Below are 12,804 nucleotides of genomic sequence, written 5' to 3'. Positions count from 1 at the left end.
ATGCAAATTGAGAAGAAGTAAAACTGCCACTATCTGCAGACAGCATAATATTATATATATATATAAAACCCCGAATACTCCAGCAAAAACCTGTTAGAAAAGATGAATTCAGTAAAGTTAGAGATAGAAAATCATTACACAAAAATCTGTTGCATTTCTATACACTAATGATCAACTATCAGAGATATTAAGAGAACAAGCCCATTTATTACTGCATTGAAAAAAATAAAAGCCCATCAATTTATAAATTCAACCTAGAAGGTGAAAGGCCTGTATATTGAAAACTATGGGACATTAATGAGAGAAACTAAAGAAAACAAAACCTGGGGCACCTGGGTGGCTCAGTCGGTTGAACATCCAACTCTTGATTTTGGCTCAGGTTATGATCTCAGGGTTCTGGGATTGAGCCCCGCATTGGGCTCTATGATTAGTGCAGTCCACTTGAGAGGCTCTCTCTCTCTTTCTCCCTCCCCCTCTGCTCCTTGCCCTGCTTATGCTTCCTCTCTCTCAAATAAATAAATAAATTTTTTTTTAAAAAAGACACAAATAAATGAAAAGATACTCTGTGCTCATGGATTGGAAGAATTAGTATTGTTAAAATGGCCATACGACCCAAAGCAATAAACAGATTCAATGCAATTCCTAATTCACGAAATAGAATGAACAGTCCTAGTATTTGTATGGATCCATAAAAGATCTTGAAGAGTCAAAACAATCTTGAGAAAGAAGAACAAAGCTGGAGACATCACACTCCCTGATTTCAAACTATATTACAAAGCTATACCAATTTAAGCAGCATGGTCTTGGTTTAAAATCAGACACACAGATCAATGGAACAGAACAGAAAACCCAGAAAGAAATCTTGCATAGGTAATTTATTTCAAAAGAGTCAAGAATATACAATAGGGAAAGGACAATCACAAGGAAATAGGGTTGCTGCATGCGAAAGAATGAAAGTGAACCCCCACTTCATGCCATACACAAAAATGAAATCAAAGTGGCCTAAAGACTTGTATGTAAGACCTGAAACCATCAAACTCCCAGAAGAAAAAGTTGGCAAGCCCCTTGACATCCACCTTGGCAATGATTTTTTAAATCTGACACCAAAAACAAAAAGCAAGAAAAGCAAAAATAAACTATTGGGTCTACATCAAACTACAAAAACCCTTCACAGAACAGAGGAAACCATCCACAGAACAAAAAGGCTACCTACTGATGATACGATGAAAATTATGAACACATCATTAGGAGACCAGGAAAAATGTCAAAATCTTCAATATCAGAAAATAACTTAAATACCTTTTAAAGTTCTACTTGTTTTTGGCTCTAAAATCAGGCATGCTATGTTATATAACTACTTTTCATGCTGGCTATGCAGGGACTGCAAAAATGGTACTGCTGCTGGGAACTGAAGGGCAAAGTGACTTGAAGATATGTATATTTGGGATTGATACATATGCTAGGCATATATTCTAAGTATTTAGTCAGTCCTTTCTGATTTTTTTTCCATTTTTCTCCTTAATCTTATCTCACGGAAACAATAATGTTACTTTATATCCATCAAGATGGGCCACAGGGCTGTGGTTTCAAATAGATTTTTAGTACTATATTTCTTTTTCTTTTTTTTTTTTTAGACTTGCACATTCTCCCTTAATAAATGAATAGGTCGGGTGATGTTTGTTCAGTTTTTACACATTTGAAAAGTGAGTAAGTTAAGCAAAAGTGCATTCATCCCAACATCTTCCCTTATTTCTTGATTTTTTAAAAATTTATTTATTTATTTATTTATTTATTTATTTATTTATTGTTTAGTAAGCAAGTATTTTAAAATCCAACAGTTAAATTTTTCTGGGAGAGGTCATGGCACTAATACCTTCCCTTGGGATCATATTTACAATCTTACACCAGCATGTTGTGGGGAAATAGAGCCATTATAAAGAACTACATTTTATGGCATTTTCTCATCTATTCAGTTATTAAGGTATACAAGGTTATATGGAGTCTAATTGAAAGCACAATCCATTATTCTAATTTAGTGGTTCTCTGCAAGGCAGAATAAAATGAACGGTGTCACCAACTATCACAAAACGACAGCTCAATAAAAGACCTGGGAAATTAAAAGCCTGGTTAGTATTTTACACAAACAATCCTTTTCCTGTATTTAAACCCATAGCCTATTTTAAACCCAGGCATTTACGAAAATTAGATTTCAAGTTGAATATAAACATGAGAGGTTGAAAGCAGAACCCAAGGGCAGAAAGGCATGTCTAGACTTACAAATACTCTCAAGCGATTCTAAGGAACAGTTTTGCAGAAATGTAAATCCTTCGTGCACATTAAACTGATCTATGGAGTTGTCTTTGCTCTGCATTTATAATGTTCGCAGTTATCAAATTCAGTCACCTGTGGTAGCAGAGCTGACCCACTGAGTAAAGAGTAAACACGTCTATTACTACAAATGAGCACATTAACAAGTATTAACTCGAGATAATGCCTGAAAACCTTTAAAAAAGAATCATTGTTCCAAATTGGCTTTATGGCCAAATAAATGTAACCTATAAATTTGATTATGCCTTTTCACTTGTGGAAAGTTTTTTATGTTAAAAGTTAAGGGACTTAGTAATAATTTTTAAAAAGTGGCAGGAATGGGGGAGAAGGCTAGTCCCTGAGATCAAAAGCCTAATAGATGGAAACCTGTCTAAGCCACTGAGTTCATGCCATAGCTATTTTTAAGCATGGTAATTTGGAAAAATACAAGCTATATTGTTCTGAAAAAATTCAGTTGTTAAAAACTTTGTATTTAAACTCTCACAGAATCCTAGAAAGAGGAGGAATCGTGGAGATGATCTATTTTTGTCTCACACCTGAAGCTGACTTTTCCTTTCTTGTGTTCCTGTGTGGGTATCACCTATCCTTTTATTAATGGCTCAAAGTCTGTATGTCTCCATGTTTCAAAGTATAGGGCAGGTTATGTGACGCTAATTAAGAAGAAGGACACAACTTCAAGCTAGGCAAGCTATCCATTCTGTAGTTTTCAAACAAGTAGAATGGAAGTTAAAACTCCTATGTCACTTATCAGAATGACAAGTACCTCTAGCCTTACATAGAATATGGGACTCATCATTTTTGTTCAATTTCTGTTTATTTTATTTTAAGTAGTCTACACTCGATGTGGGGCTTGAAAACTCACAACACCAAGATCAAGAGTCAGGCTCTGCTGACTCAGCCAGCCAGGTGCCTCTCAAGTTCTGTTTCTAAGGATCTTTGTCACACTTTCCTCTTTCCAATGAAAATAATCTGACCCATTATGTTTCTAAGACTGAAATTTCCACATTTCTCACAGATTTCTACATTTGCACAAATTACAGAAGAAAACGTTGAAAAATTTTTTTGAAGATGTTGAAATTTTCAGAATTTCATAAGCTATTTTAAACAATGTCACAGCTCATTAATACCAAATAGGAGGCCTTAAAATGAGTCAATTCTAAAGGAAAATAAACAGGAATAATAGAGGCAGAAAAATACCAGAATGCATTTGGACTTTTGTTTACCACAGACTGATGTCTCAGGAAATGGGGGGTAACAGAAGAATGTGGTTTCCCTAAAACTGGGTTATAGGAAACAGAGTTCCATAGGCTGACTGAAACACCAGCCCCAGTATGATTCCTGCACCTCGGGGACTGGGATGTTTGCAGACTGTGAGAACTGTCTCTCTAGTCCCCAGACTCACTCCCCCTTTCCCAGGATCACAGCTCAGCGACAGCTGGGACACTGACTTCAGAGCACTAGTCCTGATCCACCAGACTGGATAAATTCTGAATGATGCAAACCTGATTTCCTATATATACATTAAAATGCAGCAAGACAGAATGAACTTTGTAGTCATTCCTCACCACTAGTTGTGGAATTTCATGGAAGTGCCTTAATTTCTTAATTCCTCTGAGCTTCTATAAAACAGGAATAATAATTCTTAGTGTACACAGTGGATGTAAGGAATTAAGGAGCTACGAGGCAACATCTAACAAAGTGCTTATTTTATGACAGGTTTTCAATAAATTCCAGGTGCCCTTCTTAAATAGACAGTCTAGTCTCTGCAAAGTAGTCTGCCCCCACCCAAAGAGTATGGTGGGACCTTGTTCTTTAAGTTCAGCATACATAACGAAGCGTTCCTAAAAGTCATGAAAATGAGAAAATGTTTCTGCCTTATTTCATGTCAAATTGAGTTTATGAACGGAGAATAATAATTCATCTGGAGCCACCACCTAGAAGCAAAGCATCAGTTGGCTTTCCATATCAGTTAACATTCTTGATTGCAAGCAACAGAAACCAACTCTGGTTAATGTTAAGTCAAAAAGGAATTTATCAGACAGACTTGAGATTGCTCATAGAACCAGAAGGAAGGTAGGAAACCAGGCTTGGGAAATGTCAAAAAGGAAGAGAGCCAGGCAGCAGGAAACAGTGTGAAATTGTGCACATCCCCGCCCCTAGTGGCACCCCCTTTCCTGCCATCACGGAACATCATGGCCGCAGGGCACTTGATGCCACCCAGCACTCAGTACTGCCTACTGTAGATCCGGCTGTTAGATTCCTACTGCTGCAGCCATGAATAATTTCTAATGAGTCTTGAATTTTTGATACATTCCCTGGAGACTCAGGTTTCAAAATGACACACACCAGCTCCATTCCCTGAGTGCTTTTCATGGCAGTGAGTTTTGAAATACCAGTTTTAAGGAGATCTTGGAGACGGAGAAAACTGCAGTCATTGCCCAATCCTCTCAAGAGGAAAGTCACCTATTTAAATAACCAGCTCTGTCAGATTGCTCTAACAAGAACAACTGCTTCTATTTCCAGGCACGATTCCAAGTCCATATAGAAGCTTGTGAAGAATCCCCCGTTTATCTGAGTGCAGTGGTTCTCAGATTTGGTTAGGTGGCAGAGAACTTTGATGTCAGCTCTGAACAAATGCTTCAGGGTTGCAATGTCTGTTTAGCTCAGAATGGTTCCTTCAGTGTCCAAATAGTGCTTAGCAAAGAGCTGAGACTCAATGAATATTTGCTGACTGATATGTTACCTTAAAGTAAATAGGACATTTTGCATTAGATACGATCCCATGATATTGTAAAAGTTAACAAGAACAACTCATGGGAGCTTTTCAAAATGCAATTTTAATTTTATCTACCAATGTCCATTTAGCGTTTATTTACCTGAAGAGTTTTTTCCCCTTTCCATTGGAAAAAATCTTTGTCAGTCTCATTGACTATCCTGGTCACTGTGATAGTAAAGTGATAGTAAATCACTTTAAACTTTAAGTTGCACAACATGAACTGGGTTCAGGAATGAGAACATCTGGTCCAAGGTATAACCAGTACTTCAGACCTTATTTAGAGAAAAGACACCCCACCTCACCAAGGCTTTTATTAATGCCATCAAGCAAAGGATCCCTACCGGTGAGGAGAAACACGAGGCATCAATCATAGAGCAGTAAGGGAAGGAGCACCACCTCCAGTTGTGGCCAGGTGAGGACAGCCCATATTCTGAGCAGAAAATGGAGGTGTACCTTTTCAGGTGTGGGTACAAGTGAAAGTGTGTGAGTACTCCATTCATGTCATCGTTTCTGCCTTCAGAAATGATGTACTGACTTTAAAGGATGAAGGGCTTTCAGGGTCAACCCTAGCCCAAATAAAAGACTGGCGGGGGGCACCAATGAATGAAGATTCTAAAACCTGTTTTTTTCTTTACTTGGAAATACACTGCTAGTTAACTCAGGTTTTCAACACCAATTCCTTATTAAATGAGTGAAGTTAAAGTCGTCCCTGCTCCTACTGAAGTAGACAATGTCCTAAGTAGAAATGAACATGTCTTGCTGGTACACATGTGTTGAATATGGGACTTGATTTTGGGACCCTGGGATCATGACCTGAGCTGAAGACAGATGCTGAACCCACTGAGCCACCCAGGTGCCCCAGCACTGCTTTTATACCAAGGACTCCAAATCTATACCTTTAGGTCAAACCTTCCTCTATGCCCATTAAATTTTTTCTCTTTGGGTAATTTCTTCAAACTCAACACATCTAATCCCAGGTTTAACATTAAAAAAAAAAAATCCTCTCATCTCGTCTCATTTCATTGACTAGCTCTATGTTCCTCCCAATCAACCAGGCTCAACTTCTGGCTTCTTCCACAATGTTCTCTTGGATCACTTCCAGTTTTTTGGCTACGATCAAGTGCAACAATGTTCTTTCCACAAGTGCAACAATGTTCTTTCCACAAGTGCAGCAATGTTCTCTCCACAATCCTTACTCTCGGTGTTTTTAAAGGCTTTTCTCCTTTCCATCAACTGGAAATCCAATACCAGAACAAGGCTTCTTAGCTGATTCCCAAGTTAATAAAGTAACCACCTGGTGCTTCTCACTGTAGCCCCCTTTAGCCCCTCTTGCACGTGATGTTAATTCCTGGTAACACACAAGTGCATGAGGTCACCACCCTTACAGAGAAACATTGAACAACACTCTCTTGGATATGACATAAGACCATCTTAGTCCAGAATTCAAACCTGCCACAGTCTGTCCCCAGATTACTTTTCCATTTTATTCTTCCAAAGAAGCCCCCTTGGCTGCCTACCTAAGAAACACCTGAGGCATATTATTTAAATACACATTTTCAGAACTCTCCCAAGACCTAAAAGCTTCCTAAGTGATTCCAACATTCAGACTCCAGCACCTTGTAACACACACTCCTTAATCTCATATTCTTATATAAGTTTGTATTTTCCCCACATTGGGGACTATCCTTCCTTTTGCTCTCTGCATTTAGTATGTGTCTGTCCTTCAAAGACTAGACTAAGCCTGGCTCGTTCCTTCTTCCCCCAGTCATCTAAGCCATAAATACCTCTCTTAGTTTTTGGTTCCTGTAGTACATATTCTACCACTCCTTTGGCATTACAACACTACACTAAGTTTTCTTTTCTTGTTTTAAAGCTCTTTTTCTTTTTGCTTCTCCCCTCACTTTCTTTTTTCTCTCCCTTCTACTTTTTAATAAAAAAAACCATTTTATATAATGAAGATGCCTGTATAATCACTTGATTTATGTTTAACATGTATCTTTTTTGGGGTCTTTAACTCTCTTTTATACCCTCCATGATACGCTGCACAGAGTAGGTGCTCAATAAATATTTGTTAAAAATATTTTATAAAGAGATAATCCGTGAGATACAATTGAGACTGTAGAAAAGGAAGTGTCTAACATGAAAGACACAAACCAAAACAAATATTAAGATCACAAAGAGAACAGACAGGTCTGGGAGAAAAATAAGCTTGAAAATATCCTTCATGTCCTCAGAGAGATCAGACTAAATATTGCCACAATAAAACAAGAGGAGACAATATAAAGGGATTATCAAAGAACCAAGAAAACTTTTGATATTAAAAATACACCAGCAAAAGTAAAAAGCTCAATATAATAACTGGAAGATAAATTTGAAGAAAATCTCCCAGAAATGACAATAGCACCATGAAAATAAAGCCCTGGTATATCCATATGAAAGCATAAAATACTGGTAAAGGTAAGTAGATAATCAAATTCAGAATACTCTAATACCATAACATGGTGATATATTCACTATTTCACTCTAGTATATAAGCTAAGACAGAAGACAAAAGTATTGAAAATAGCTATAGTTACAATAATTGATGGGCACAAAATAGAAAAATATGTAAATTGAGCAAAAAGGTAAAAAGAAATGGTATTCAAGTAAAATAAGTAAAATTATCCTCTCCAACACATGTTGTTTCCTGTCTTGCTAATTTTGGCCATTCAAACTGGTGTAAGGTGGTATCTCAATGTGGTTTTAATTTGAATTTCCCTGATGGCTAGTGATGCTGAACATTTTCTCATGTGTCTGATAGCCATTTGTATGTCTTCATTGGAGAAGTGTCTGTTCATATCTTCTGCCCATTTTCTTGATATGATTGTCTGTTTTGTTTGTGTTGCGTTTCAGGAGTTCTTTATAGATCCTGGATATCAACCTTTTGTCTGTACTGTCATTTGCAAATATCTTCTCCCATTCCGTGGGTTGCCTCTTTGTTTTTTTGACTGTTTCCTTTGCTGTAAAGAAGCTTTTGATCTCGATGAAGTCCCAAAAGTTCATCTTCACTTTTGTTTCCTTTGCCTTTGGACACATATCTTGAAAGAAGTTGCTGTGACTGATATCGAAGAGGTTACTGCCTATGTTCTCCTCTAGGATTCTGATGGATTCCTGTCTCACATTGAGATCTTTTATCCATTTTGAGTTTATCTTTGTGTATGGTGTAAGAGAATGGTCAAGTTTCATTCTTCTGCATATGGCTGTCCAGTTTTCCCAGCATCATTTATTGAAGAGACTGTCTTTTTTCCACTGTATATTTTTTCCTGTTTTGTTGAAGATTAATTGACCATAGAGTTGAGGGTCCATATCTGGGCTCTCTACTCTGTTCCACTGGTCTATGTGTCTGTTTTTATGCCAGTACCACGCTGTCTTGGTGATCACAGCTTTGTAGGAAAGCTTGAAATCAGGTAACATGATGCCCCCAGTTTGTGTTGGAGAGGATGTGGAGAAAGGGGAACCCTCTTACACTGTTGGTGGGAATGCAAGTTGGTGCAGCCACTTTGGAGAACAGTGTGGAGATTCCTCAAGAAATTAAAAATAGAGGGACGCCTGGGTGGCTCAGTTGGTTGGACGACTGCCTTCGGCTCAGGTCATGATCCTGGAGTCCCGGGATCGAGTCCCACATCGGACTCCCAGCTCCACGGGGAGTCTGCTTCTCTCTCTGACCTGCATTTATATACACTAACAATGAACTATCTGAAAAAGAAATAAAGAAAAAAATCCCATGAACAATACCATCAAGACAATAAAATACTTAGGGATACACTGAACCATGGAGATGAATGATCTATATGCTGGAAACAAGAAGACATTAATGAAAAAAATCAAAGAAAACACAAATAAAAGGGAAGAAGATATCCCATGTTCATGAAACAAAATAGTATTATTAAAATGTCCATATTACACAAAGTCATCTATAAATTCAATGCAATGGCATTTTTCACAGAAATAGAATAAGCTATTCTAAAATTCATATGGAACCACAAAAGATTCTAATGAGCCAAAGCAATCCTGAGAAAGAAAAACAAAGCTGGAGGCATCACACTTCGGACTTCAAACTATACCTCAAAGCCATAGTAATCAATAGTACTAGCATAAAAGCTGACACACAGACGAGTGGGTCAGAATAAAAAACCCAGAAATAAACCCATACACATACAGTCAACTAATATTTGACAAGGGGAGTCAAAAAATACTCCAAAGGGGAAATGGTAATCTCTTCAATAAGTGTTGTTGGGAAAACTGAGTACCCACATGCAAAAGAATGAAACTAGACCTCTGTCTTACACCACTCACAAAAATTAACTAAAATGCAAAATTCCTAGAAGCAAACATAGGGAAAATACTCCTTGTCGTTGGAGTTGGCTATGGTTTTTTGCATATTATGTGAAAAGCACAAGAAGCAAAAGCAAAAATAAATGAATGCATTTATTTTTTTGTGCATTTATTTTTAAAAGCTTCCGCACACGCAAAAGAAAAAAAAAACTAACAAAATGAAAATCTAACCTAGAGAATGAGAGAAAATATTTGCCAACAATATATCTGATAAGGGGTTAACATTCAAAATATATAAGAAATGCATACAAAGTAACAGAAAAAAAAAGCCCAAATAATTTTATTAAAAAATTGGCAAAGGATCTGAACAGATATTTTTCTAAAGAAGACATGCAAAAAATGGCCTACAGGTACATGAAAAAGTGTTCAACATCACTAATCATCAAGAAACACAAATCAAAACTAGAATGAGATATCACTTGACACTTATTAGCATGGTTATCATCAAAAAGACAAGAGATAATGTGTGCTAAGGGATGTGAAAGGAAAACCTTTGTGCTCTGTTGGCGAAAATGTAAATTCGTATAGACAGACCCTCTAGTCAACAGTATGGAAGTTCCTCAAAAAATTATAATGCAATTCCATTTCTGGGGATACAGCAATTCCATTTCTGGGGAATATCCAAAGGAAATGAAATCACTATCTCAAAGAAAAAAGCTGCACCCCCATGTCATGGCAGCATTATTTACAGTAGCCAAGACATGGAAACAACTTAAGCGTTCACTGACAGATGAATGAGAGAAAATTTGGCACGCAAAAGTGCGTGCCCACACACACACACACACACACACAGGAATACTGTTGAGTCAGAAAAGAAGAAAATCCTGACATTTTCAACAACATGAATAAAACCTGAGAGCATTATACTAACTGAAATAAGTCAGACAAAGACAAATATTGTATGATGCCACTAATACGTGGAATCTAAAAAACCCAAACTGATAGAAATAGAATGGTGGTTGTCAGAGGTAGGGTGGGAGGAAATGAAATGTTGGTCAAAGGATACAAACCTCCAGTTTTAAGATGAGTAAGTTCTGGGGATCTGATGTACAGCATGGTAACTAGAGCTAACAATACTATATGGTATACTTGAAAGTTGCTGAGAAAATAGATCTTAAATGTTTTCACCTCAAAAACAACAAAAAGGTAATTATGTGAGGTAAATGAGGTAACTACCCTTATTGTGGTAATCATTTCACCATATATGTATGTATTAAATCATTACTTCACACAATTTCGTTTATACAATGCTAATTTCAATTATATCTCAATAAAGCTGGAAAAATACATGGAATATGTATTTTCCATAGAACATTCCATATATATATGGAATGAATATATATATATATATATATATATATGACATAGGAGCACCTGGGTGGCTTAGTGGGTGGTTGGCTCTGGATTTTGGCCCAAGTCATGAACTTAGGGTCCTGGAATGGACCCATATTGGGCTCTGTGCTCAGTGAGGAGTCTGCTTGAGGATTTTCTCTCCCTTTCCCTCTGCACCACCCCCCCCCCCGCTCTCTCTCCCTAAAATAAATCTTGATATATATATATATATATATTCCATATATAATATCCAAGAATATACAGTTTATATTCTCTCACCCAGGAAGCTATATAGATGACTTTATGTCATGTCCTTCACAGGGTATCAAGTCTGAGGATAAGCACATGGTGTCTGTTTCCTTTACTGGTGATGTAATTTGATCATCCATTGAAGTTTTGCTGGATGCCCCTAGAATGTAATTATATTTTTGTCTCTTGTAGCTAATATGAAGTTTGTGGAGAAACATTTTAAGACTATATAAATATTATACTCATTATCAAAAATTTTCCCTAGGTTTAGAATCCACTGATGATCCTTGCTTCTTGATCCAAACTTTACTGTGATGTTTGAAAAATAATGAGTTTTGAACTCTCACACTTTCTGCACATTTACCATTGACACATGGCATTCTACTATGAGCAAGTGTCCCTTCTCCCTTTCTCCCTCTCTCCCTCTTTTTCTTTTTTTTCTCTATTTTTCATTATTCATGAATTCTTATTTTAAAAATATTTTATAATTCATTTCCGCACCTGAATATTTTGGTGTTCAATTTGTTCCGTAACTGGCCAGCGTGAGGCCCTTCAAGATGAACCCTCTAGGGACACCTGGGTGGCTCAGTTGGTTAAGCAGCTGCCTTTGGCTCAGGTCATGATCCCAGTGTCCTGGCATCAAGTCCCACATCGGGCTCCTTGTTCAGCAGGGAGCCTGCTTCTCCATTTGCCTCTGCCTGCCATTCTGTCTGCCTGTGCTCGTTCGCTCTCCCTCTCTCTCTCTGATAAATTAAAAAAAAAAAAAAAAAAAGATGAACCCTCTATACTTGTGACATTTTCCACCAATTTTTTAAAATATAATTTTTTATTTTTTATAAACATATATTTTTATCCCCAGGGGTACAGGTCTGTGAATCACCAGGTTTACACACTTCACAGCACTCACCAAAGCACATACCCTCCCCAATGTCCATAATACCACCCCCAATTTTTTGAGTATTTCTTTACTTCCTAATACAACAAAATGTTCCAGGCTTATCTTGTACTTACTCTCCCCAGTCTGGAATCAACCACTTTTACAAAGAGACCTAAAAGGAATGATGTTATAAATTAAAATCTGGGGAAAACACTGTTGAACACAGTGATTACAAAACTTCTAGGGTAATAGTTCTAATAGAGGGTTAGAATGAGAGTCAAATTTCACAAGAGCAAATAATGAACAGGTGGTTTTTCCCAAGCAACTGATAAAGGCAATAAGAGGTCTTAGTTCTAAAGAGAAAAATCTACTGGGAAGGCCTTCTCCAAGAAGCTTATGGAGAAGGAATTTAAACTACACCTACAGAATTGGAAGGACGTAGACCCATGCCTCTTAAAGCAGTGTAGACAGACTGCTGTGGGTGTCACTGTTGCCAGCTTCACAAAGGTTCATTCCAGCTTTCCTCATTTCGTATTTTTAATTCCCTGCCCGACAATGAAGAAGGTATATTCTCCATGGTCAAGTGTTTGATGCAAATCCAAAATGTCTGTCCTCTTAATCAAAAATTTTAAGATCTTTTATATCTATACTTATTTTTTGTCTACCTGACCAATGAGGTTTTCAGGTCGATTATTAGTGCATGTATTCTGCATCTCCTCCTGCATATCTCACCACTATTTGCAATGGTTACTACAGCCAGTCTAGTAATGAGTGGTATTCCATGCAGCTTAACTACCTTCACTTGAAGCATTGATCTCCCTCATTCTTTTTTTTTTTTTTTAAGATTTTATTTATTTATTTGAGAGAG

The sequence above is a fragment of the Mustela nigripes genome, chromosome 6, assembly GCF_022355385.1.
Source record: "Mustela nigripes isolate SB6536 chromosome 6, MUSNIG.SB6536, whole genome shotgun sequence".
In the NCBI taxonomy this organism is placed as follows: Eukaryota; Metazoa; Chordata; class Mammalia; order Carnivora; family Mustelidae; genus Mustela; species Mustela nigripes.
This window is presented reverse-complemented; position numbering follows the sequence as displayed.